This window comes from Tamandua tetradactyla, chromosome 22, assembly GCF_023851605.1.
Source record: "Tamandua tetradactyla isolate mTamTet1 chromosome 22, mTamTet1.pri, whole genome shotgun sequence".
Classification (NCBI taxonomy): domain Eukaryota; kingdom Metazoa; phylum Chordata; class Mammalia; order Pilosa; family Myrmecophagidae; genus Tamandua; species Tamandua tetradactyla.
The window spans coordinates 23,595,091-23,618,762 of record NC_135348.1 but is presented as its reverse complement, the minus strand read 5'-3'; the positions used below and the strand labels follow the sequence as shown (position 1 = coordinate 23,618,762).

Here is a 23,672-nt window from a genome sequence, read left to right as displayed (position 1 = left end):
TTGGTTTTATTTATTGTGCTTCTGGTATTTCCCTTAGATTTAAGACTCTCCAAGAGTCTTTTAATTTTAATATTAAGCTATTATTTATGGGAAATTGTACCAGGATTACTGGTAGGAGTAGTAAGAAGGAAGAAATTGATGAAAAATTCTTGCCATCATTCTCTTTCCAGATCACCAACTGAACGAATTCACCAATTTCCTTCATATTGCACGGTGTTACCTGGATTTCGGCCCAGGAGATTTTATTGTCTCTATTTCAGCACACCAATTGGCTGGCTAATTAATTCCTTATCTTAGTTATTCATTCATTCCATGAGTATTTATTCATAATGTACTACGGGCCAGATATTTTTAATGGCACTGGGATTCAGCGATGAAAAGACAGACCTAATCTTTATCATCATGGAGCTTACAGCCTCATGGAGGGGATGGAGCCAAAAAAGAAAATAAACAATTATAAATTGTGGTAAAAGTCATAAAGGACACAAATGAGAAGGTGAGAGGAAAAAATAGTCTCTGAAAGAAAGGTTGTTTGGGGAATACCTCTTAGGTTAGTTGTCAGAAGGACAAGAAGCCAGCCATGTGGATTTCAGAGTTAAGACTCGAAGTAAAAATGTTGACTCTCTTCCCTGAGTTACAAAACTCTCTATTTTCTGCCTATTACCTAGAAGAGCATATGCTTACTTTCCCCAAGTGTCAGGTAGAAGGGTCTTCATTTATGGTTCCTTTTTGATGACTGACCAGAACCACAGGGGAGAAGATTGCTTTCTCTTGGGACTCTGGGGCTAAGTACAGGCTGCTTCTGTACCTGAAATTCTGCCACGTGACTTCTCTGTTGGAACAGAATGGTCAAGAAATCCCAAAGGGACCCTTCTTGCCACTAAAGACTATGGAAGCAGAAATCATCCAGGCCTGAGTAGGTTGGTCCAGAAGCCAAAAGTATATCTCTTTCCAAGTCCCTCCTCAGCTGTTGGCAATGAGGACCTTCAGCTTCAGGCTTAGCTCCCTTCAGTCCTTCACAAGTCAGGATGCTTAGCAATTAGCTCAACAATATCAGCCAGTGAAGTTGGTATTGACCCAAATCAGCATGTAAGGCAAACCCGGGTCCTCTATGCATTCCACAAAATACCCCTTCCCCTTCTCTCTGCAGTCCTATTTGCTCAGCTCCATGAGTATGTTTCTACATGTCTTTCTGATCGAGGCATTCAATTCTGTTCTAACGCTTGATTTGAAAATTCAAATTTGTTCCAACATGATTGATATCTTAGGAAACAATTTGAGCAAAATCATACATAATGCTTCTGTGTGATTTTATCCAGGTGAAAACCTAGGAGAACACAGTGGAATTTTGCCACGTAGAAATATACAAAGTGCACACGCACACACACACACACACACACACCTCCCAAGAACAATGAGCTGCACCTCTCCACATCTGGTATTATCATTTTCTATCTGATTTTAGATAACTCTCCTTCTACCCCATTTCATAACATACAAGAGGCAAACCCTTCCAACATCCACTTCTGCAAGCGAAGTTCAGGTGTTTTTCAAGGTAATGTGCCTATTTTGTGTGGTATTTATATAGATCTTAATTCACATATATAAAACTGTGCTACCATTTGTATTAGTTTCCTATTGTTTTTTTGTTTGTCACGGAGAAAGTTTTTCTATACTGTATCCCTCATTTTTTTCTTACAAGCCCTGTGGTTTTTAATTGCATAATTGTGACTAGCCCAGTAATTTTTTGGAACACATATACCGCATTATAGTAGAACCAATTGTACTCCAATTCTAATTTAAACTTCATTGTTTAATTGAGGGCTAAATACTCTGCTTATTCTTGCTGACTTCTTCCCTTGGGTGTTAGATCCTGCTCCCTATCCTCCCATTGCATGGATGAGGTCTTTGCTAAATTGGAAAGGATTCCTCCAGCCCTGAGTAACTGATGAGGATTTCTCACTGCAACCTCATACCACCTCCCAGAACAGACCTACGTTATCCTGAATCAAGTCTGATGCATCATGCCCTCTGGATACTTTGTTTTGAAAATCTGACTACCTACTGCAAGACCAAACCTACTGTAGGGTAAATATCCTTATCCAACATGTCCCTTCTTACTTTTCCATAGTAACTATGGAACTGTGATATTAATTCTTTTGGTTTGCTAAAGCCAACAAAATCCAATATGCCAGAAATGGGTCAGCTTTTACAATGGTGATTTATTAGCTTACAAATTTACGGTTCTTAAGCCTTGAAAATGTTCCAGTTAAAGCATCAACAGGATAATACTTTCTCTAAAGACCGGTTGTCCCTAGCTTTGGTTTCTCCGTCAGATAGCAAGGCATATGGTCATGTCTGTGGGTCCTTCTCTCTTGGGTTTCATTGCTTCAGCTTGTGGCTTCTCCATCTGTAGCTTTTTCTCTAAACTTCTCTGTGTTTCTCTGAATTTCATCTCTTAGCATTAGTTTGTGTTTTATTCGTTTATAAAGGACTCCAGCAAGAGGATCAAGACCCCCCGAATGAGGTGGATCACGTCTCAATTGAAATAACCCAATCAAAAAGTTGCACCCACAGGAATGGATTAAAAGAACATGGCCCTTTCTGGGATACATAACAGCTTTTTCAGACTACCACACTAACCCTGTTTATGAGAACCAGATGACTGAGCCAGGATCAGGGCTGCCACAGCCTCCCCTAAGGGATTCTCAGCCCATGGAGATGTTTCCTGGAGAATTGGGTTGTGCTAGTGAGTTCCTTTGATATCCAGAAACCCAAATTTGTATGAGGACTACCTTACCTTTTCCCATTCATCCAAGATTTTATAAGAACTTACGAGTTGCCTTATAGTACCCTGTTCTGCCTTTGCACTAGCCTGAATCTATTATGGACCTTCCAGAGTGACTTTGACCTTGACCCCAGAAGGACCCCAGGTCTTGATTGACATTCTTCTCATGGATGTGGGCTTGGAAAGTTCCAAAACCTGATGGAGGTGGCCTCTCATTAAAACCATGAGAGATTTTCATTTTGGCATTCACTATTTTGGAAAACAATGAACTTTTTAAACCCGTCCCAAACACAAATCTCACTGGGTAAACCCAAAGTCAAACACACACACACACATAGACACACACATATACACCATGCATACTTTTGTCTTTGTCACCCTTTTTTCCCTACTTCCTCTATACCCTTATCTTGAGATCTCTAGATACTCATATTGTTAAAAGTGATATTGTTTTCCTTAAGAAGCATCTTCTCATATAAAAGCGTCAGTGCAATCTGTTCTGCATACTCTTACCCTATTCTATTATGAGTCTAATTATGTTAACATGTGTTTTCAACCCCCACACCATATAAATGCAAAGCATATTTTCATAATAATCCAAAGACTATGGTTTTTTTAGAGATTAAAAAATTGTAGGTTGATTTTACCTTAGTTAATTTTAATTTATTTCTTTTTAGTGGAAAAAAAGCAATTGACAAGGTATGCAAATATATAACAAGAACACATTGCACACTGCACAGAGGCCTGAACTGGAAAGCTCCAGCACAGCTATGTCAAACTTTATGCTTTCAGAGATAAACTGGTCTTGGGTCTGGCCATTCCCCATTACACAAACAGCAACATAGGGAACATATTAGGGAAATTTGACCAAGTATCAGAAGCTGAGATGATTTTTGTCCCTGCTTGTAGCTTCTGGGCCTTGCTTTTCAATTTTCCCTCCATATACCCTGTGGTAGAGGAGTCTTTGTGTAGTAAAATTATAATAAAAAATAAGAGCTGTGAAATATTATTAAAGGAGAGAAGAATTGAAAAAGATACATATGAAGTCATGCCACATAGACATCGTAGCTCCTGAATAATGAACAGGAGTTTCACATTCTAAGCAGAGCTGGGTGACTTCTGCACAGCCCACAATTTCCAATGCTGCAAAGTCACTCTGGAGGGTTGCCAAGAATCATAAGTCCACGATTACGCCTTGTTCCTCACAGAAAGTTGACATGAAAAGCTCAAGTCACACTAGATTGCCTTCTGGGAGATTTCATATTCATCACAGTGCCAAAATCAGAATTAAAGATCATTCTAGGCCATTAAGTCCATAAACTAGTATTTTGTGGGAGACTTGGGAAGACAACCGAACACCCTGGTACCACTCATTCCTACCCTCCGGGGTCAAGCCTGTGGATGTTGCAAAAGAAACCCAGAGCATCCGAGGTGTGGCTTTGAAGCCCTCCCATGAGCAGAACCACAGGGCTCAGGATGTTTGCATCTCTCAGGCATCAGCCTTGCCAGGAGAGTCCCAGTTCCTCTGCAATAGACACAGAGCTTGATTGACAGATGGGGGGGGGGGGAGATGCCACAAAGCTGGTGCTGCCTCCAGTTCAGAACTGAGAAGGAAGGGCCAGGAAGGGAGTCAAGAAAGGGACACTAAGAAAAGGAGAATGTAGTCTGAAACTGACTCAGATTTAGAAATTAAAGCTTTAACATCAGCCTAAAAATATTTTAAAGAGTAGTTGATTTCCTTTCTTCCCTTGCCTCCTATAAAAATTAAATTGTATCTGAAATGATATCATCTTCACATTTATCTGTCATGCTAGCTACCTGATTTTATTATCGCAAACAATAAAGAAGTGGAAAGAAACCTGAATTTACCATTGTCACTTGCATAATCTGGTTAAGAGCTCATTTACCTTCCTAAGTCTCAGTTTCCTTATTTGTGAAATTTGAGATCACAGTTAGAGGGGATGAGGAGATCCTTTTTAAAAACATATTCACAGTAGTGCGATGGTGGCTCAGTGGCAGAGTTCTTGCCTGCCATGCTAGAGACCTGGGTTCGATTCCTGGTGCCTGCCTTTGCCAAAAAAAACCCCAACATACTTGGAGGAAACTTAGAATATCCAGAGAACCATGGCTACTTAAATGCATTAATAAATTATCAGATTTTGACAATCTTCAAGTTCGTTTCAAGCTAATAATACAAAAATCAGTGGAAATCAATCCTACGAAACCTTGTATGTATCACTGGACATCTCCTACACATTAGAAATGTGCCCATTATGATGGACATGTTTTGCACTGTAACAATGTAAAATGAAGTCTCCTTAATTTAAATATAAAGATACAGTGTGATGAAAATCGGTCGAAATGAATCAGGAAAGCAAACGGACAAATAGATTTAAAGCACAATGAATAAGAGACTGAAAGACTCCAAAAAAATGATTCTTAGGTGTCCAATATGAAAACTTCAGGTTGTAAAAAAAAAAAAAATAAGAAAGCCTAAAATCAAAATAGCATTAAATATTGGCATGTCCCAGCATAAATCAAAGGATAAAAATTAAGAAACAAACCCACAAATACCAACACTGAGCTTTGCTGTTGTTGTTGTTTTTAATTATAATATAGAAGTCTTGATTGTTTTTGCTCTTGGTCTTAGGACAGATACTTACAACTATACTTTATTTTTCAACTTTCGCAAATTTGTAAAGTCAGTGGGGGCAAACATGACCCACACATAAAAATGATCAGACTGAATGGGACCCGCTTGTACAAAGGGTCCTCAGATCGCTGATAAAAGTGATCTTGTCCGAGCACCAACAAGCCAGAATGGCCCCCCCGCCCCCACCGCCCGCTTCCTCTTCAGGGTTCTGGGAGCTACTTGAGTTCTCCAATGACCTCTAGAGTAGAAAAAAGATGAAGATGGGACATGAGGGGCTTGGTGGACTTGATAAGTTTGGGCAAAGCAATCCTGCCCCTGAGGCTCCTAAAACAGCTTTCTAGCTTTAAGAGAAATGTTCAGGGGTGTGGGGGGCCCCCCAGCAGAGCCACTCCCTCCCCATCACCTGCTCCCCTCCACTGTGGTCATCTTCACAAGTCAGCAGGGGGTAGAGGCAGGAGGCATAGCACATCCTCAAAATAACCGAGAGCCCTGTGCCAAAAGGAAATGTGAACTAAGAACTATAATGAAAGGGTAAGCAAAGAGCTTGCTGGTTCCAAGCAGTGAGATGTGTCAGCGAGAGAGAACAGCAGCCCCGCTGGCTGCTGTACAGGCCAGAGCCCTAATCTGTAAATCACTGTGAAGCCCAACGCATCAAAAAAATGTGGCCACCCCTGGAGTAAAAGCATAAAGCAACAAAATACCCCCCTGCTCTAAACTCTTGTGGATAACCTACGTGAAAACGCCAAAAAGAAAAAGAAAAAAAAAAAAAAGCCCAGGCATCTAGCAGCAGAGGGAAAGGTGGCTTGCCAAAGCCTAATTATGTTTAATCAAGATGGCAAAAACTGATGAGCACGTGTCCCCTAATCACAAATGAGAAACACACGCAGATGCACAAACATGGACTCACACTCCCCACGCTGAAGAATGCTTGACTGTGCATTCTCTCGTCCCCCTTTCTAAGCCTACTCTAAAATTTCTGGCACGGGCCTGAAAGTCATTAGTAATTTAGCTGAAACGTAAAATTTTATGGCGGCGCGTTGGTAGCTATTATGAGGTATAAATCTGTGTGGCTCTGGCAGGTTGAATTCCCTCCTACTCCCCTTCTATTTTTTTACAAAAAACATCTAACTGTGCTGGGGGTATAGAACGCATATTTTGGAATTAAATTAGAGACATGAGAATACTAAAATACCCTTTCTTTTTCTTGATGCACACTCACTAGGCATTCGGAACTGTTTTCTTGGGCCGAGTCCCACTAGAGAAAATGTGATCTTCCCCCGGAAACGTGGATTCAGCAAAGTGCCTTGAAAAAAAACATAGTGTACAATATCATTGGGTCCAACAAAATGCGTGTTTGCCTTACCCATATTTATCATAGCCACCTCAGGCCCGTCATTTTCTGAGGTCATCGGAGAACACAAGTATTTCAACTCATAAACCCCAACAGTTTCCCTGTAAAACTAAATAAATAAAAAGAAAGACTTTATAAAACTTTTTTCCCAGTGGAGTTTTTTTTTTTTAATTTCTATTTTTTTTATATTCTTGTGTTTTGTCACATGATTTCCTTCACAATCCTTCCTGGAATCTTTAGGTCTTAGGTTCAAAGTATTATCTTTTTGAATACAGTACCATTAACAAATGAGATTTGGGCTTCGTTCTTGGAGTGACTTTGTGGAAAGCATATGGGACTTTGAAATGACACCCAAATTGTATACCCTTAGCCAAAGGTGGCAAATTCCTGTGCAATGGCAAACAGGATTAAAGGATTTCAGAGGCAATATAGGCCTCAAGTGAACCTTGAGCAAGTAGGTTTCACTGATTGAATCAAGACACAAGCTGAGACTTTCTCAGTATAATTTTGCAGGTATCCATGACTTAATTTATCAAAGTTCGCACAGGACATGACAAACCCATTTTCCTTCTCTGGCCTAAATTGTAAGCAGTATGAGAGTAGGAACCACAAATATCCATTTTGTCTTTGGCACCCAGCTCTCCTGGCACACAGAGGTTTCAGTAAACATTTATTGAATGCTACTGAACTGTCTGATCCTGCCATTAATTCTATGATCTTCCTAGACTAAACAGCCTCATTTCCTTGTTTTATTTTCCTAGAAAATTGGTATTTGTCTTCACTGGCAGTTACCTTAGTTTTGTTACCAAAATCAATTATCAAAATCATTAAATTTTTATTCACAAGTGCTATGTCCAGTGTTATTTAATGCAAAACAAATAGGCCCATTCTCTATTCCTTTGCTGCTTAGCATCTGGAATACAGTAGCCTGAAGTACAAATGAGTATGGTTTATTGTTATTCCCTCCTGTTATGACACCTTCCAGGGGAAAATGCCAGTCACCTTTATCAATTTTGTCCAGTTTCCTGAAACCAGAGGTATTTATCTTGCCTGTTTAAGGAAATTGAAAGCCTTTGCACTGTGTTAAGAATCTTATTGGGGGTGTTGTGCAGTACTTCACATTTGTCACACTATTTCTAGAGAGAGTGCTTTCAGAAATAAAAGGCAGAAAACTTCACTCAATCTGTTTAAATTTTAAGGGAGGAGTCACTGGCTTAGGTAACTGAAAATATCATAGGGAGGTTAGGCTTTGGGTGAACTTTGACTGAGCTCCCCAGCTATGTAGCAAATGTTTCATTCTGACTTCTGATGGGTAGGATTCATCTTAAAACTTGCTTACCTCATGGTCCCAAAATGGTGGCAACTGCACCCAGGGTCACACACTTCCTCCTTCATTTCTCCAACGACCTCATTGAGGTTCCAACACCTCCAGAAAATCATGCGATCCACTCCGTTTGAATAGCTTAAGTTAAATGGTTCAAAAGACATGAGGAAACCTTAACTAATTATTCCGACCATCAATGACTGGTGGATAGAATGTACTGATTCGGCTAGTTCTAGGTCTTGCACTCCACCTTAGGGCCAGAGACAGAATCATTTTTCTCAGAATCACCCAGCTCCCCAAACAAAAATAAGTACTACTGGGAAAGAGTGAAAGGAGTGATGTAAGCCAATCAGCCAATAAATATCCACCATGACAGGGTCTCATTCTGACCTCTGGGGCAGAAACTCCTGTCTGGTCTAAGAACCATGAATAGTTGCCAGTTGCCTGAGCACCTGTTATGCTTTCATCCCTCAGATATTGTGTACTGTGTGTAACCCAAATGTTTTCTGATTCCACTGCCTATGGGTACTTAATTGTACATAAGGGTACAAATAATATTTTGGTAGAAACACAATTTCTACTACCTCTGTAGCCTATACGTTTATCATTTCAAAATTGCATTACTCTGCAACGTTCCCTTACCCCCGAATATTTCTGGGAAACCCCATAGATGTTTTAGGTGTATTAAAAAGGAGCACACAATCTCTGGGTGCTTTGCCTGCAACCAGGGCTTGTCTAAAACCTGCCTGTCCACAAGGGCATTAACCATGCCCGAGGGGCATCTGCCAGGACCTCACTTGTACCTTTACCAGGCTCCCACTTGTCCTTCTTCTTCTACCACTCCTCCTGGAGGATTCTACCCTGCCTTTCCTGGTACTTCTCATGCATCATAACTATAAAATCACCCTGTTCTTTCAATCGTCCCAAATTCCCTTACGTCAAGTATGCCTTCATTTAACCATTCAGATTCACAGCCACAACATTCAGTCTGTGGGGCCAGGTAGAAGCTAGATGCCTTCATATCCTGTCCACCTCCTTGTAATACCTCTCCTCACCCAGGTGCCCATCAATACCCTCTTCCTTCTGCCCACCTCTGTTAAAAAAAAAAAATCCACTCATGCAAAAAAGTTCCTGTGGAAAGAAATAAGTGTCCGCACCTCACTTTTGGTTCAGTTGAGACATCTGGGTAAGTTACATGGGTCTGTTTTTGCATTGGGTGCCAGAAAGCTTGGTCATTCATCACAAGTTCACGTGGGCATTTTAAGTTTAATTCCCAGGGCCACATTGTACTCCTCGCTTGCTTTTCTCTCTCTTTATCCAGTGACTGGCATTTCCACCTTCCTGATCATTTTTAATTCTGTTTGCTGCATCCCACCCTTGGGTCTATGTGGTATGTTACCTACTTCTTGTTCCATATTTGCAAGGTCCCCTCAGGTCTATGACCAAATGTGTCACATCTAGCAGAGCCTTTTGCAGTAGACTGGACAGCTCAACCTCCTTCTACCTGTCCCTTGACTCACCATGATAGCTCCTCCTCTGTACTGGTTTGAAAGGATATATGCCCCCTAAGAAAGTCATGTTTTACTATAAATCCCATTTCGTAAAGGTAGAATAATCTCTATTCAATACTGTATGTTTGAAACTGTAATGAGATCATCTCCCTGGTTGATGTGATTTAGTTAAGAGTGGTTGTTAAACTGGATTAGGGGGTGACATGTCTCCACCCATTTGAGTGGGTCTTGATTAGTTTCTGAAGTCCTATAAAAGAGGAAACATTTTGGAGAGACTCAGAAAGAGCAGAGAATGCTGTAGCACCACAAAGCAGAGAGTCCATGAGCCAGCAACCTTTGGAGATGAAGACGGGAAATGCCTCCCGGGGAGCTTCATGAAACCAGAAGCCAGGAGAGTAAGCTAGCAGATGACACCGTATTCGCCATGTGCCTGTCCAGCCGAGAGAGAAGCCCTGACTGTGTTCGCCATGTGCCTTCTCACTTGAGAGAGAAACCCTGAACTTCATCAGCCTTCTTGAACCAAGGTATCTTTCCCTGGATGCCTTTGATTAGACATTTCTATAGACTTGTTTTAATTGGGACATTTTCTCAGCCTTAGAACTGTAAACAAGCAACTTATTAAATTCCCCTTTTGAAAAGCCATTCCATTTCTGGTATATTGCATTCTGGCAGCTAGTAAACTAGAACATCCTCGAAAACTGCATCAGAGACTCCTGGAAACTTGAACACTCTTCCATCACCAAAGGGAAGTCACACATCTATACTAAGGAGAATTTTTCAGTGATGTATTTTTTTCATCACAAAGATGATGGAGCCATCACCCTTGGAGACGGCTTCTGCTGTCTCTTAACTTTTACCCCCAAATAGAGTGACCAATATTTCACTCCTGAGATGGTGCCACCACCGCTGACCCAGCCCTCCTTGGTATTTCACAACTAGAGATTTCACCAAGTCATCTGATTCTGCCTCAGTTTCCCCTACGTGACTCTGAGGAGCCTTGCAAAAATTGAGAAAAATAGTAATGTCGCCAGGAGAGAGTAGAAGTAATCAGAGTACAAAATGAATCCTGTAGAGGGTTTAAGGCAAGAGTGGAATGAAAGCAGGGGAAGGACATTGTTTAATTGGTCAGAAAGATTCAATGAGAAGAAAAACTGAGTGAGGACACACAAGGGACATGAAAAACGCAGGGCCTTTTTCATAGGAGGCAGAAGGTCCATTCCTGGTCATGAACCCAATCGCATGGGTGGTACAGGTGGACCAGCGGATAAAGAACAGCTATTGGGGATGTTTGGAGGACAGCTGATATCAAGTTAAATGCCTAAGGAACCCTTGGCAGAAAACCTGAAAAGCATATTCTGATGTAGTCACAAAGTCATTTTTTTTAGGGAACCGTTATTTAATGTCAACAGGATGAACTTTCTGTGTAAAATGGTCTCTGCTTGTTCCATAGTGCTTTAAATGACTGATGTTGCTGTAACTATAAGATTTAGTGCTTCCTCAAGGTTTTCACTATCAATCCTTTGACTCATTCCTAAGGCAATTGATGTCTCTGCGTGCAGAAAATAGGGGGAAAGTAAAATGCAGGTGACAAGTATCGATTACACTTTTAGAGAAAGAGAATTAAGCTTCAAGTTAGGGAATTTACTTTATAAAAGAAAGAAAGTTAAAGTTATTTTAAACATAAACAGGAAAGATATAGAGTAAAAATGAAAAACAAGATGAACCAACAGGCCTTGGAAAACCTGATCATAAGATAATTGGGGATTATAGGGAAAGAAATCTAATTGCAAGCCATCAGAAGGAACAAGGAGAGGAAAGACAAGGTAGAAGTAAAAAGAATTTTTAAAACTCAGTGGTTTAATAAAGCCATTTAGATTCTCCTTGATGCGTAAAATTTCCTTTCACTGTCAACTGAAACGTACCTGACTGATGTCACCATCAGACTAGCCTCGTCTTGTTACCTTGTATTTGTTCTCTCAGGACTGGGCACTGAGTGTTCAGCCTCTTCCTGATGGCTTGGCACAACTGCTTTGTAAAGCAAGTTAGCTGGGGTAGGGAAGGGCATGGAGGACCCGCTGCAAGCTGAAACCTAGAATAAACAGAATAGAGTCACCAGTGGATACTTAAAAAAAAAGGAATTTATGGCCCATTTCCTCATTTCCCCTAGGATTGTGCTTGTGAAAATAAATTTGATATTTTCAGCATTAAATTTTTTTTTTCCCAAAAAGAAAACAGGCCTGAGTTTCACTTGTCTACTCTACCATTCCAGCGAGAGACACTCAGTGTGTAATAGCGTCACCAGGACCCTCCAAAGGGGCTCTGGCTCTGAAGTCACCCGTCTGCAGGGCCAGTCACACCTGAACACACTGAGGCTGAGCCTGGGACATGCCAGGTCTGCTCGCCCATATCATATTACATATATTAAGACACCTTATCCACTGAGAAGTAGAGAAACATAACAGCGATTTACATTAGGCTAATGGTCTTTTCCTTCATTGTTAAGGGTTTATTTCTTCACAACATTTCCACCCCCCCCACCCCACCCCCAGGGAATAGAAATGTTGACGTTAAGCAAGATAAATCCCTGTGTTATCAGATCTATCCCATTAATCTAATCCTTTCCACCCCAGAAATGTTAAAGACTTTAAAATTCTGTATGTCACATACTTAATATTTCTAATATACTTTAAAAGCCCATTCGATTCTTCCCAGCTGTTAGGACAGGAGGTAAAGAAAATGAGTCTTTTTCCTGCTAAACCTCTGGAGAGGCGTTTAGGGAGCCAGCAGAGCCATTTTGGACTTTTATTCTGGGAAATAAGGATTAGCATCCTGGTGTGCCTACAGAAGGGCACCAGCGTATTGTCTGATTAGAACAGAGTTGCCTAGTTATTTTATTTATTTATGTATTACATGGGCAAGCGCCGGAAATCGAACCCGGGTCTCCACCATGGCAGGAAAGAAGTCTGCCTGTTGAGCCACCGTGGTCCACCCTAAAGTTGCTAGTTATTTTAGATGTGATCCAAATAGGGGTAGCTTGAGATTATACTGTGCACCTCAAAACTTGTCTCAAAGAGCCTGTTCAGTACTAGCTAACCATTCACTTCTCTTATATCCCTTCCTAAAACCAGTGAGCAGAGAAACTGAAATATACACTTACATCAACCTGTTAAGGTATTTATCTCCACCATGCAACCATTAAAAGTAAATCCTTTAATTTTCCAGGACTGGTTTAATGCAACAGCAAGAAGATCCAGATAGAAAATGTGAAATACCTCAGAGGTTGAAGAAATCTGGTGTTGGGGAAGGTACTTGTCAAAGTTAAAGTTTCTAGAGGACAGTGATTTCCTTGAGGATAGAGAAAACTTTCCATTCAACTCTGTGTTTGCTGTGATAGCACAGTATCTAGCACATGGTAGACATTTAAGAAATGTTGAATGTACAAATGAAGAAATTAACGGCACTTTTTCAAAGGACCTATTCTTTAAGATGATCGTTCATTGAATCTTAGTATGCATTGCAAGCATTTCACTGTTAATCTACATGTTGCTTAAGCTAGGAGTTGTTTTCTATCTGGTATTCATTCATTTATTAATTTATTCAGTGGAAATATATTGAGCAAAATTCTGTGCCACAGTCTAAATTAAGTGTTAAATAATGCTTACCCATATTAAAATATATCATAATAGTATACCTGGATTTTAAAAAACTGGTTGGAAAAAGTTTACTTGCTTTGACTTTTTAATTCATCAAAAAAGTTTTACTAGGTATATAGAGTCAATATAATCATTAAATATATACATTTAGCCTTCACAGCTAAAATATCTTTCTATATTTATTGGCTCGTGATTCATTTGATGCATTGTGTTTTCAAGTACATTTATACCCTTTCAATTATCAGCAAGCTACAATGGTACAATTATTAAGAGCACCTGAGATCATTATAAAAGTATCTTCTTAACGTATGGTATAACCCAACTCTTGAGAAGAATTTTAAACATTTACTTTGGGCTCAATGCATAGTTTTGGGGCCTCACAGTTCTAATGAGGACACTGGGATTGTAAACTGGATTTGCAAAATATAACTGTATGAGGTGCTTTACACCACCCCACGCAGTTAAAATACAAAAGATGCACATATTGCCCCTTAAATCTCTAAACAGCCCTCCTATTTCACTCCATCACAATTGACCCTTCAGATTTTCTACAGCCTGTTTCCTTGCAAGTATCTGCCTACTCCCCTTTCATTTTGTGACACTTTCACTTTGCATTTTTTCTGTAGATGCATGCAAGGTGAAGGAAACATTGCTGTAACATTTGGTGGAGTTCAGGAATGAAGAGAGCCCACCGAAGATTTCAACTCCCCTCTGAAAATCTTTTTCTGCAAAATTTTTCTTTTTTTTTTTTCCTTGAAGCATGTAGATAATTGCATCAGCTCTTCATTTTACTTGTGTTGACAGCCTGCAAGTGCAATTTGACCATCCCAGCTTTAAGTCCCTGCTAGTTTCTGGAGCCATTTTGCAACAGTAAAAATGGGTGGTCTTCCCCAGAGATCAAGAGCTCTTTGCTGGTTAATTACTGGAGACATCAGGTGCAATGGTACCAATTGCAAGTTTTCCAAGAAATCTAACAAACCAAACGCAGCTCTTTCCCAATTAGCTTTTGTGCTCCCTTCATCAGCAATATTCAAGAAGAGTGAATATTTCCCACTATGAATTGGTATCTTGGAAAGTTTGACACAAGCTTGTTTGCACAGGATTGACATTTACACAATCACGAATGACACTTTATGCGGTACTTAGGATTTCTTTAAGGACCTTTATCCGAGTACTGACCTGGCTTAACCCTACTTAACTTATAAAAAATGAAGGGATTATAAGAGAAGGTATATGGCCATGGGCTGCTGATGCATTAGACTTTCCCCCGGTTGTGTTTCCCTAGAGCCTTTGAAGTGTGGATTGAGGGCAATCTTTCTTAATACTCCCTCTTATGAATCTTGCTTTCTTGCAGTAGCTGATCCGTGGTTGGAAAGTTCAGAAAGACAGAATGTATCCTGCTTATTTTGCTTGTAAATCATATACCTTTGCAAGGAGGAGAGAGATATCCTTCGTAACAATGATGTGGCTACCTACTCCTCTTCCACTAAATGAAATATCTGGAATTTTATTTTTAATTATAAAACCCAATGATGCTTTAAGGCTGGAGAAAAAAGCCTTCTTGCATGGATTCTTGGTGGGAGCTATAAATCAGTAAAAAAAAGTTATTATATTATCAGTAAAATAGCAATAATTACAACAGTCATATTCTTTGACTTGGCAATTCCGATTCTAGAAATTAATCCTAAATGAAATAATAAAGATATACCAGCATTTAATTAATGGCATAGTCACTGCAGCCTTGTCTATGGCATAGCGAACTTGAGAATACAAATTCGTATATATTTAGGTTCAACTAAATATATTCTGATACCTATTGAAAGAAAAACTAGGCAGCCATGGAAATGTGTATAGCATAGAAGTGTCTGTAATACGGCTAGGACAGATTTTCTCAATATATTGGTGAATAAAAAAATGACCCAGTCTATAGATGAAACAAACAAACAAACAAAAGTAAAAGCCTGCCTAAGTGTTACGTATTTGAACAAAGTAGTAGGATGGTCCCCCAGATGTGGACAATTATTAGATAGCAGGATTATGGATGATGTTTATTATCTCCCCTTTTGTTCTAAATTGTATGCTCTACAATTAATTTGCTCTACTACAGATATATAGTACCTGTCTTATAATACAAAATAAAGCTTTTGGTTGGGGGGGGGGGGTGCGTTTCTGAAGTCAGCGAAGTGAATTGACACTTGAAATCAAATGGAGGAGCAAAACTGGCCTAAACATTAGAGGGGATACTGGTTCTGGAACAATTTCAGCCTTGGCTTCCCGCCTGCAATCCAGGTTCAGATCTGCCCACAAGTCCTTTTACTTCTCCGGGTCTCAGTTTCTCAACTTATAAAGAAGCTACCTTTTATCCTGTATATATCACAGGATTATTAAGGGTCTCAGATAAGATGACACAAGTGAAAAAGTTTGGAGAAGTTGAATGTTAAGTGAGTATCAGAACCAGGGAACAGTAGAGGATTCCAGCAGGAAGTCATAGCCTAATTTGCAGTAGCTAATCATTTCTATTCTTTACGTGCTTTCAACCTCTCTCCTATACGAAAGATGAGTTCTGCCCATCTGTCTCAAAATGCAGCGTGTGTCTCTGTTTCCATCCATGAATTCAGCACCAGCAGATGTGTGAAGTGTCAAACAGCCAGCTCTGTGTTTTCATACATTCATTTCCAGTAACCCAGTTAGCTCGCTGCTAACTACACACCTGCAGGGTGGATTGCCTCAGACAATTCCACTGAACTTTGAAGCCCAAGCTTGTCGCTGTTAAATATGCCGAGGTATACACAGGGAGCTCTGTCTTCATATTTCCACAAGAATGTCACAATATTCACATGAAGGAGCAAACTTACTTCACAGATCCACAATACCCTAAGCCATCGCTCTAGAAAATGACCTCCCACAGCTTCTACTTGGGAGAGTGCCTTTATCTTTGGATTCCACCCCCCCCCCCCCGCTTATCTAGTTTATATCCCCAGACTGATAAAAAATGAAAGTCTAGTACAGCATTTGTTATGTCTGAAGATTTAGTTGCCCAAGCCGAGAGGTCCCACACTGTTACTTTGCAGTCACATGTCTTGGCCTTCAAGCCTACAGGAAAGAAACTTGGACTCGTATGAGGGAAATGAGTTTTCTCAGGTAGCTCAAGAAGAAGATTCTATTGTCTGATTGCCCAGAGAGGATTCTTCTTCTCCCTGGGAAATGACAAACCAAACTACCAAATGTGTGCCTGCCGTGTCAGAATCTTCCATGTTCTTTGCCCTACAAATGAAGAATGATAAGGCAATGCCTAATAATCCTTATTTTATATCGCAAATTTTAAAATTATTCTAAAAACTTTTATGAAGTGCTTGGAATCTAGTCTCTACCTATGTGGGTAATAATTACTCACTTCCATAAAACAGACTCTTTTCAATGCCAAACCCAGTCAGGCCCTGTTGGTATATGGAAACTTGCTGGCAAGAGAAATAAAAGTGGTTTTATGACAACTAATGTATGTTCCCAACCCAACTGTGGAGCAATAAACAGACAGTTTGGCTGACATCAATTCTGATAACCAGAGGGTCCTTTGTTCCCGGGTGCTTACCCTGTTGCCCCATTGCATAACATTTTAAATCATCTCAGCCACGGTAAATGACAGCCAAAAGAGTAGCTTCAGCCCAGAGGAGACAAAGGGACAGTGTTGGAGAAAGAAAAGCAGTGGTATATCCCTGCTTCATTTTTAAATTAATAGAGTTGGTTATAGTTTCTGAGTACGCTTGGAATCCCAGCTGCCAGAGAATGGGTTTGTGCACTGAAAGCCCTCTTTAATCGGAGGTCCCAGGACAGGTAGTGGTGGTGTCCAGCAAGCGGGGCACAGGTCGTGGCGTTGTAAAGCTTGCACAGAGAGGCTGCCAGGAAGCTCGAGCACTGTCCCCAGGGAGCTGCCTCCATGCACCGGCCAGGCTTTGATCTTTGCTGAGACAGCTCCAGAGGATGCCAGCAGTGCAGGGGGAGACCGCAAGTTCATTTTTCAGAGACCATCAAAGCAGCTTTCAGATGGTGAAGACTAACAACCTGGCCCCTATTTGAACAGCTCGCAGGTCTTCACACTGTCTAATTTACAGACTTTACTAAACGAAAAGAGAGCCAAGAAATAGAGAGTCTGTTGAATACTGGACAGAACTGAAAAAAGAGGGATGGGGCTGTGGGAACTTCTGCCACACATTGGCAGCCGCTGGACATCAGTTTTTGTTATTGTTGTTGTTGTTTTTTGTTTTTACCTTTAAAAAAAACAATTTCTAAGTGTTACCTCATTAGAGCAATTTGAGGGAATTATGAATTGACCCATCATGCATATTAAGCTCTAAAGGAATCACCAAGATATTGAGTGGAGATTTGCCTGAGATGAGGATGAAGATGATCGTTGAGAAAAGGCTTGAAATAAAACGACCCAAGTAAATAGGTTTTGAAATTCAATCTAATGCCACTGAAAGGAGTGAGAAAAAAAAAAAAAATTGGCCAATAGCCAATTGTAGTTTTTCACAGCCTTAATCTTCTGAGGTAAGAAATGTGTTTTCAAAATATTAGTTTTTTCAGTAGAAACAAAAAATTTTAAGAAAAATAAATGTTACTTCCTACATGGAAATCTCTTTGTAATTTATTTCATTACAATATATTTTTTTTTTAATGAAATGAGATAGGAACTACTAAAATGACTGATTCTACAATGGATCAATAATCATCATCGGGGAACATGATAGATTCTCATAACGTAATCTCTTTAACTGTCATTAGCCAGTACTTAGTTAAGCAGAAGACAACATTCATCACCAAGCAATACAAAATAATAAAATGAACTATACTAGCAGTTCGCAGAAGAAGAAATATTGTTTAAAAATCAATACACATGTGATTGTAAACACCTTGTTCTGATGCTCCTTTTATCTACAGTACAGACAGATGAGTAAAAAATATGGATTAAAAATAAATAAATAATAGGGGGAACAAATGGTAAAATAAACTGGGTAGAGAAACATACTAGCGGTCAATGAGAGGGAGGGATAAGGGGTATGCTATGCATGAGTTTCTTCTTTTTGCTTTTGATTTCTTTTCCTGGAATGATGTAAATGCTCTAAGAAATGGTCATGGTGATGAATGTACAACTATGTGATGACATTGTGAGCCACTGATTGCACACCAAGTATGGAATGTTCATATGTTAAGAATGTTTGTGTTTGTATGTTTGGTTTTATCAACAAAAATTTTTAAAAAATCAATACACATGTGAAAAGATGCTTGCAGTGACCAGGGAAACACAAATTAAAATGAAATTGCATTTTTTCCCATTAAATTAACAAAAAGTAAAAAGATTTGATAGCATATAGTGTTGGCCATGATGTGAAAAATGGGCATTCTTATTGGTGTGAGTGTACATTGTAGTTACCTTTTGGGGGGAGAAAAAAAACATTATAGCTGCTATAAAGCATTTTAAATGCAGATATCCTGTGGAATAGATGAGACTCTCAGTAACCAAACTCAAATACTTTGCTGAACCACAGAAACTTAAGCTCAATCAATTCAGGTTTCTACAAGATGTTGGGGAAGAAAGAGAGGGATACATGATTTTTGAAAACAATCAGTTCATGTGGGCATGCTCCAAGGAAGTCAGCAGCTCACCCAGTCCCTGCCAGGCAGGTCACTGATGAGACATCCTTTGCTCCTGGTGGCACAGTCCCTTAGGTCTAGTGACTTTTTCTGTTCCTTTCATGCCATGCGTGAGAGTCTGCTCCCCTCCCAAACTGGGGCCTCAGAATTTCAGCAAAGTTGTTACTGGCCAGGTGTTCCTGTGTATAACATACCTCATTTCTTCTCTGGAGCCCAGCTGCCTGCTGGAGCTTATTTCCTGGGGCTAGCTCCCTCTCTGACCTTATAACCTGGGAGGCATACAGCATAGCCTGCTGCTCAAACCTACAAATGCCTCTGCTGTCCTTACTTCCCCTCCAGCCCCCTTCCCTCTTTTTCTAACCTAAAACAGAAGTTCTGAGATTTTTATGATGCATCTCCCACACATTGTGTCTTTGCCAGGAGTTTTCTCCATTCCCCAAGGATTTAGGCTTCCGGAAACCAAAACCCTGAAGACTTTTTTTTCCTCTGATTTTGGAATTGGGTCATTCCTCCTCAGTGGCAATTAACATAGAGGACCCTAGCTGCTTGAAAAGGACAGAAGCAGGAAAGAGGTGGGGGTTAGGGGAGAAACTTCGGTAACTCCCAAATATCCAACTTATGACCTAGCATGCACTACTAGAAATCTATTTTACTGAAATTCTAACATGAATGTGTAAAGAGATAGGTAGAGAGATGGTTATCGTAATGTTGCCTGCAACAGTGAATAATTAGAATTAACTTAAATGGCCACCAAGAGGGGGCTGGTTAAATAAATCACAGTGGACCAATACAGAAGAATTCTATGTAAGCACTAAAAAGATGGTGTACATCTTTATGTACTGCCTTGTACAGATCTTATGAATTTTGTTAATTGAAAAAAGGCAAACTATAGCCCGATATGCATGATTTTTTTGTTTAAAAAAAACTTATTTCCATGTATATGCGTTGGTATAAGCACAGAGAGGAATGACAAATGTTAGTAATAATTATACCTGAAATCAGAATGAAGGACTGCTCTCTTTTTACTTACATCCTTCTGTAGGGTTTCATTTGATTTCATCAAGCACCTACTACTTTAAAAGACTTTTTTAAAAGGTAAAAAAAAATTAAATATGTTATAGCACAATTTAGCTCTAGAAAGTCCCAATATACATTCTCAAAGCACATTTAATTTCTTTAAGGATCAGGAACTAACACACAAAATGAAGACTTTCTATTAATTGAGTCTGGTGTACGGTTCGACTGCAAAGATTAATCATTTGTTAAGTAAAACCTGATGATGATTGTAAGAACCCTTATGTAAAGCCCTAACTGAAAAGTAGATTCCTGCTGTGAAATGTAAGAGATCTAACTTTAAACATAATTGTAGAAATTTAAACACCTTATCACTCCTTGCCAGGCTCTATGACTGAAATAAATGTAGGAGATATTATTTCAAACAAATGATGGCAGTTGACACCAAAGTATAAACATTATCCGAGGGAATATATGTGCTAATTGTTCTTTGTTTTAATCCCCTGTACACATCCTCCATTATCTAGGAGATTAACCACTTTGTCTTGAGTCAGGTCTAGGAACGGCTTCTGCAAGTAATGCCACTTCAATATAACAAGGATCTGATTTCGTCTGAAATCCAGGCCCAAATGGAACACGCTTGGCCAGACTAGAGATACAGATAAAATTATGAGCTCGGTGGCTACATTTGGCACAGCATTGCCATGTGGCCAGTTAATTAACAATACTGATACCATAGCTACTGAAACAGATTTTAATATTTTGGGGGATGATACGAAATGAAGAGCTAATCCGACCACATAAGAGAGGGTTTTTTTGCTTCTTATGTAAAACAGTGATAACACCTATATAAAAACAGTGACTCACACCATCCAATAAGAAAACAAATTTTCAGGTGAGCCCCGTCATCTCCAAAGACATACCAATGTATAGTTTAAATCACCTCAATGGTAAGAAATACTTTGTCAAATATGTCAAATAATTATTCAGTTGACCAACTTTTGTTGAATGAGTGTTATGTGCCAGTAACAGCTAAAATTTATTTAGTGCTTACTATGTTCCAGGTAATCCTTAGACATTAACTCATGCAATATTCATAACAACCCTATGATTTGGGCATATCGTCTTTCGAATTTTATGGAAGAGGGAGCTGAGATAAAGAGATGAAGTTATTCACTCAAGCTCACGCAGACTGTCATTAAAGGAGCTTTTATTTGTCATTAAAGGTAGTCTGGCTTCAAAGCCCTGCTCTTAGCTGGGAGGAAACTGAAATGTAACAAACAGTTAAAATGCAAATTAATGCTATGAGGGCACAGATGTAGGAAGGAACAAAAGTGCCACAGGAGTCCGGGTTGACTCCTTAAATATTACAGAAATGTGTATGGGGACATTGAAGTTCAATTACCCCACTTTTTGGAATTCACATAAACATATGCATGTATATCACTAAATCAAGTACATTGTCTATACATTCAAATTAAAGGTGTATAAACTGATGAGTTGTAATCTCCCAAGAGTACTTACTCCAGGTACTTGGGGATTTGCCTAATTTTTGGAGACTAAGGTACCATTTAATGCTTTCTTTTGTAAGACACATGTTCTGCCTCTGAGAGAAAAGATTACAGCTTTTTATCTGATGCAATGAAAGCCCTACACAGGAGAAAGATCTTCACTGTTGACCCTTAACATATGTAGCCCGGGAAGATTGACAATTTGACCTTTAAAACTCTGCCCTTCCCTTTTTAGAAATCCTGCCAATAAGTGGAATCTCCATTTTCACTTTCCTCTAACTACTCTAGACACAAATACTCTTTCAGCAAAGATGCTGGCGTGCCGTTGGCAAACTTCACTTGTTGTGCTATTTCTATTTATTATCCTTCTACCAGACCTCGTTCCAAAATAGTCATGCAAAGATGCCACATGTGTCTTCTAGCACTTCAGGAATTAGGAGCATATGGCCCATAAAAATGGAATCCCCATGACTTCCGATGAAGCTACTCAGGAAGGACGTCTGTCCCAAAGCAGTTACGAGTTCCCTCTCGGTGTCAGCTTTGATTCTAAGCTCAATTAGATGTCTCAAGATAAAATTTGGCTGCACAAATCAGAGCTCCAAAGACTCACAGCATAAATATCTAAACAACGGTGATCCTCTGAAAAAACCAACAGTCACGGAGGCAGGTGAGAGGATATGCATTCTGATTTAAATGAGAACGTAGTGAGTTCTTAGCATGGGCTGGTCATGGGAACACAGAGATTAATACGACATAGGGTCTGTCCATAATCATCACAAAGCTAAGTTTGGAGCAGGTCAGGAGGCCGACTTCATGTTCTTCCCTTTTTAGAGTATATTTTTGAAGCATCTCTTTAATTCAAAGGTAAAATGTTTGTCAAATAGAGATCTCAACAGCATCCTCCCCAAGATGAAGAACTAGATTCTCTCCCTCAATTTTCCCAAGGGATTTTTTCATACTATTAGATTAAACTATTTAGCTAATATGTGGGTTTCAGCCGAGGTAGGATAAAAAGAAGATTCTATCAAATGTGACATTAAATCAGTCATTTGTAGGGTACTAGAAGAATAATTATCTGCCAAACAATGGCATTTTTAGGGAACAAAGCATCTGCTGAAAAAAAGAAAACCTAAAGGTCGTCTCATTTCCCCTGAAAAGCTGAATTGTAGAAATTATGGTTGGCAAAGTGATATCTCCTCCATCAAAATAAAACATAAAATGATCCTTGCTAGGCCAACAGCAGCTGTCCAATCATAATAAACAAAATTCCTCAGTTGATATCTTTTTCTGGACCCATGTTTTCTTCACCTTTTATTTTTTCCTCAAAAAATTAAACGGAGCGACCCAGGGATAGAGGTGAAGAATGAAAGACATTTGGGGCTGGTTCATATGTGTGTGTTGTATTATCTGAGATACACAGATAAAACTGGACGTACATCTTAAAATAGAGCACAGTGTCAATTTCAAAATAAATAACGATAATGGTATTTTCAAGATCAGCTCTTTATTCGTGTTCTGTGCCAAAGCATTTAAATACCCTGTGCTACTCATAACATAATGTGGGTGGTAAAAGAAAAAAAGCCACCCCTCCTTCAGCATGTTATTCCTAAAGAGTCTATTCATGTCAGTGCTACAAAGATACAATTAATTTATATAACCTCAATATCCCAATGCTTAAACACAGAGCACATGAAGCAAAACATTCTTTTATTTTGAAAAGAGAAGAATGAACATAAACTCTGCTGTATGCAACTGCCTAAAGATATTTTAGATAAATAATCAAATAATTTTAATTAACAAATTATTTTAGTAAACCACGTTTATTAGACACAATTGATTGTTGTGGTTGTTATTGTTTTAAAGTCCAGAGCTTGAGCCCACATGTATTTTTTCTCCATGGGAGTTAACAATTGCTGTGCTAGCAATTTTGTAGAACTTGAGATGATCTGAGCCTGGCACTCCTTATTTCATCAAGATGATGACATTTACTGTCATATACTTGAATGATTGCTTCAGATACATTGTTAAAGAGACACATCTCATCTGTGTGACTTTACTCTGCTTTGGAGATACTTTTTTAAAGTTAAAATTTACTTTTGGCCTATTTAGATCTAATTACCTAAAAATATCAGCCACTTAAACTTTTCATCCAATCTATCGAATACACAATGTTCATATAATTTCTCTTGAAAACTCCTAAATAATAATGAATCATATG

The 23,672-nt window shown here is 39.3% G+C and overlaps 1 long non-coding RNA gene across 1 annotated transcript in view; it reads right to left on the bottom strand.

The window, feature by feature from the left end:
• LOC143666072 (uncharacterized) overlaps nucleotides 1-23,672 on the bottom strand; it is a 135,069-nt gene that overhangs the window by 67,916 nt on the left and 43,481 nt on the right. Inside the window, exon 3 of the long non-coding RNA XR_013167359.1 lies at nucleotides 11,550-11,716. This is a non-coding gene — a long non-coding RNA (uncharacterized LOC143666072). The remainder of the gene's footprint in view (nucleotides 1-11,549; nucleotides 11,717-23,672) is intronic.